We start from the raw sequence: 5,263 nt of genomic DNA on the forward strand, positions 1-5,263 counted from the left end.
TTGAATCTGGAGCTGATACAGTGAGGCTCATATTAATAGTTTCTATAATTTTATTAATGTTTGGAATGTTCCATACTAAAGGATTAAAATCTTATAAATACTGCTGCTATCAAATTTTGAAAATAAATTCCAAAATTTTCCTGCTTTAACTATTAATTTGCATTTAAATAGTAAATCTAGTTACAGCATAGTTGTAAAACTTACTTTAAAAATAGCTTCATTAGTAACTTTTTGGTAAAGAAATCACAATAAAATATTTATTTAATGAGTTAAATTCATTCTGTTTATTATCGTATCCCTATGATATGTGGTAGAGCTAAAGAGCACAGGGCAGTTAATTCTGAAGACAGGATGAACCTTTAGACAATTAATTAATTAACCTTAATTTACATAACGATCTTATTTGCATAGCTAATGGCTAAGAATTGATTATAAGTCATTAACAGACATTAATAAATGAAATGTGTTAAAAATACATGAGTTTGTACTTCACACTCAAGAAGCAAAGGTTAGTCTTGAAACGTTAATAAGAATAGCCAAGAATTGGTCATTAAACAAACATTTAGCTTTTAGGCTTTATGCATTTCCAAGAATATAATTCATGAACTGGCTATTTGGTCTTACCTCTACGTGCATAATAGGGCACATACAAGCATTCATGTGTGCATTAGGTAAATCATTATTAGCCTTAGATTTACATTCAAATTACAATAATGAGGGTAGTTGTATTATATTCACATGCAAGAACTAAAGATATTTCTATTCCTAGAAATCAGAGATATTTCTTGAAAAATATTTCTTTAAAATGATTTGGTTGTACCTGTGCAGCCCTGGACACTAGATCAGTGAGATTTGAAGTAAACGCAAAGGAGTGCTTTATTATTTATGATCGCCAGGAGCAGAACAGAGACAGAAAATTCTACAATGCATCTTCAGTCTTTTACTCCCATCTTGTTCTCCTTTCTCTTAGAAGGCCTGAGCTCTCTCCTTCTGAAATCCATACGTGTGCTCTAGCTCTCATGCTCTCTTCTCTTTTCCTCTTTCCCCTTCTCAAAATGTTGATTGATGGAGTGGTAGGATGTCTAGGAATGGCCCCAGCGTAAAAAAATCAGTGTTTCAGATCCTGTTTCACTTTTCAGACTCTTTCTGAGACTCTGTTCTAATGGATACATTAAATTTGGTTTTCTTGGGTTTCCTAGATTCTAAAAATTCTGGTGTAACTATAAAAAATAAAAGAAAGCTGGATTACTTAAATGCAAAGGAGTATTATGGCTGTGAATGGAAGAGAATAGAATTTACCCCTTGCTAGTAACAGCTCTCAGAATCTGTGCTGGCCCCCTCACAAACTGGTTTTGACTTGTTCCTCTGTGTACATGAACTATATGATACTGGAATGTTGAAGAAAGATTTTGGAGTCAAAAGATGTGAGCCTAAATCTTCAACTTTTCATTTACTGACAAGGATTATGTTTAAAAAATCACTTAAACTTTTCTTATCATGTCCTTGTAGTGAAATTAATATTTCTTATCTCCTAGAAATGTGTGTGAATTACATATAATGCAGCATATAAATTATAATAAATGTTAGTCATTACTTTTAAGATGTGTTTTCCTCTATTATAAGAAAATATATAAGTACCAGAAGCCACACAATTCACAGAATATCTGGTGGTTGTGCACTCATTAAAAATATACTATATTCCAGAGGGCTAGCCAGAACCTCACAGTGGGATGAAATAATGTTTATAATCTAACATACACAGATAATGATGGTATTCTATAATACTGTACACAAAGTTTAGAAGTAGTATGTTACTGCCTTGACAGTTCAGGAGTATGAAATCACTCTCAGCATTGTCATATTTTAGAAATTAAAAGGACAAATATCTCTGAATATTAATGGTCTTAGTTTATTCTTCACTGAGAACTTTTAGACATGGATTTCATTAGAAAATGAGCCAAGTTTAGTCAAGACGGCAGCACAAGTAAACTTGTTACTCAAAACCTCCCACAACCACATCAAAATTACAACTAAATTACAGAGCAACCATCATTCAGAACTGACTGAAAGCTAGCTGAACAGAAGTCCTATTACTAAGGATATAAAGAAGAAGCCACATGGAGACTGGTAGGAGGAAGACAGACATGAAAAGGGCTGTGGTGGTTAAAAATCAGGAGGGACATCTCAGCAGCAGAGGTCTCCCCTAAGGAGCGAGAGGTCCTGGCCCTACATCAGAACCCCCAGCCCAGGGCTCCAGTGCTGGGAAGAGAAGTCCCTAAACCTTCTGGTTGTGATAACCAGCAGGGATTGTGGCTGAGTGAGACTGAAGAATACTGGGGTCACAGGTGTTCCTCTAGAAGGCGCCACATATGTACTTACTTGGACTCACTTGCTCTAAGTTCCAGCATTGGGACAACAGCTGGAAAAGCACCAGAGACGTATAGGGGGAAACCGAATTGTCTGGCTGGCATCAGGGCAAGAACTGAAGGGGCAGCTTTCTGCCATACAGAAATGCTGGCAGAGGGCATTGTTCCCTTGCTGAACCCTATCCTCACTAAGCAGGTAGACAGGCATGAAATCTGAGTTTCCATCACTCTAGCTAACACTGTTCACCCAGCTCTGGTGATTCCCTGAGACCCCACCCATGCAACTTGCAGGATCACCCATGCCGTTTCCAGTAGCTTTTCCATACAAATTACCTCTCTTGGCTCATGCTTTGGATTTTCCTAAAATCTCTTACAAAAAACAAACAAACAAAATAAGCAAAAACTAGCATCCGACCTTGCTTTGGATTTTCCTAAAATCTCTTACAAAAAACAAACAAAAAAACAAAATAAGCAAAAACTAGCATCTGACCGATGTGTACCCCATATGTCTTGCTCAGTGGCCTCAGGTCTGGCACTAGTGGCAGCTAGTCTTTTTCCATAGCTTGACCTCTCCTGGGTACCTTCAAGCCCTGGGCTGAACACAAGTGGTGGCTGACTGTGCGCCTCCCGGGAGGCCCCAGAGCCAGTGCATCTGGTGGGCAGCTTCAGACCATGCCAGATTACTACCTAACCGCCTCCACAAGCCACACCTAAAGGGAAGATTTGGTAGGCACCAAAGCCCTATTGAAGCAAGTCCCGCTCCATGGGGTCAGACTCTGCACAGCAGTCCCTTTGCTGCAGTTACAGCTAGTCCCTGCGGCAAATCAGCCTGGAGGTTCAATTGCTCCCAGGAACATGCAAACAGCAATCAAGGCTTAACTACAACAGGATGGTGCACACAGCGGGTACAACCAAAGTATCCAGATCAATGACTGGGGAGGCTGCATCACTGAGCCCTACATGACACCTACTACTTAAGACCACTCTACCAAGTCCAGGAGATGTAGCAGATCTACTTAATATATAGAAACAAATACAAGGAGACAGTGAAATGAGTAGACAAAGAAACATGTTCCAAATAAAAGAACAGGAGAAATCTCCAGGATAAGAATTAAATAAAATGGAGGCAAGCAAACCACCAGATACAAAGTTAAAAACAATGGATATAAGAATGCTTAATAAACTTTGTGAGAACTTCAACAGCTTAAAAAAGGGACATTAAAATCGGGAGGCCCCAGAGCCAGTGCATCTGGTGGACAGCTTCAGACCATGCCAGATTACAACCTAACCACCTCCACAAGCCACACCTAAAGGGAAGATTTGGTAGGCACCAAAGCCCTATTGAAGCAAGTCCCGCTCCATGGGGTCAGACTCTGCACAGCAGTCCCTTTGCTGCAGTTACAGCTAGTCCCTGCGGCAAATCAGCCTGGAGGTTCAATTGCTCCCAGGAACATGCAAACAGCAATCAAGGCTTAACTACAACAGGATGGTGCACACAGGGGTACACCCAAAGTGCCCAGATCAGTGACTGGGGAGGCTGCATCACTGAACCCTACATGACACCTATTCCTTAAAACCCTACATGTACAACCCTACAAGTCCAGGAGATGTAGCAGATCTAGTTAATATATAGAAACAAATACAAGGAAGCAGTGAAATGGGTAGACAAAGAAACATGTTCCAAATAAAAGAACAGGAGAAATCTCCAGGATAAGAATGAAATACAATGGAGGCAAGCAAACCACCAGGTACAAAGTTAAAAACAATGGATATAAGAATGCTTAAGAAACTCTGTGAGACCTTCAACAGCTTAAAAAAGGGACATTAAAATGAAGACTAAATTACTGGTATTTAACAGTAAAGCAGATAAAGCAGAGAACCAAATTAGTGATTTGGAATATAAGGAAGCAGAAAACAATCAGAACAGCAAAAAGAAAAAAAAGAATCCAAAAAATGAGACTAGCGTAAGAAGCCTCTTGGACAACTTCAAGCATTACCAACATTTATAGCATTGGGATGCCAGAATGAGTAGAGAGAGCAAGAAATTGAAAACTTATCTGAAAAAAAAAAAATGACAGAAAACTTTCCTAACTTGGTGAAAGAAATAGACATACAAGACCAGGCAGCACAGAGAGTAGAGAGTACCATAAAATATACACCCAAAGAGGCCCACACCAAGACACATAATTAAAATGCCAAAGGTTAAAGATAAAGAGAAAATCTTAAAAAGAACGATAGAAAAGCAGGTAGTTACCTATAGGGAGCTCCCATAAGACTGTCAGCTGATTTTTCCAAAGAAACTATGCAGGCCAGAAGGGATTGGCTTAAAATGGTCAAAGTGATGAAAAGCAAGTACCTATAACTAAGAGTACTCTCCCCAGAAAAACTGTCATTTATAATTGAGGGACAGATAAAGAGCTTCCCAGACAAGAAAAGCTAAAGGAGTTCATCACTACCAAACCAGTATTACAAGAAATGTTAAAGGGTCTTCTTTAAGAAGAAAAAGGGAAAAAATACCTAAAAAACATAAATAATAAAATGTCAATAAACTCATGTCTTATCAAAACTACTTAAAATGTAAATATATTAAATGCTCCAATTAAAAGACATATTATGGTAGCTTAATGGATAACAGAATAAGACCCTTATAGAGATACACTTCAGATTGAAAGATACACACAGTCTAAAGATAAAGGGATGGAAAAGGATATTTCATGAAAATGTAAACAAAAAGCTGGGTGACAATACTTGTACCAGACACAATAAGTTTTACCAAGGTTATAACCAGAGACAAAGGAGGATTACCCAGCAACTCCACTTCTGGGTATTGATTTAAAGAAACCCAAAATGCAGAATCGAAAAGACATATACATCAGAATGTTGATTGCAGCATTATT

The 5,263-nt window shown here is 38.3% G+C and overlaps 1 protein-coding gene across 2 annotated transcripts in view; it reads right to left on the reverse strand.

The window, feature by feature from the left end:
• PCDH15 (protocadherin-related 15) overlaps nt 1-5,263 on the reverse strand; it is a 516,985-nt gene that overhangs the window by 92,944 nt on the left and 418,778 nt on the right. The gene's annotated exons all lie outside the window — the stretch shown is intronic.

This window comes from Myotis davidii, unplaced genomic scaffold, assembly GCF_000327345.1.
Source record: "Myotis davidii unplaced genomic scaffold, ASM32734v1 scaffold20, whole genome shotgun sequence".
NCBI lineage: Eukaryota > Metazoa > Chordata > Mammalia > Chiroptera > Vespertilionidae > Myotis > Myotis davidii.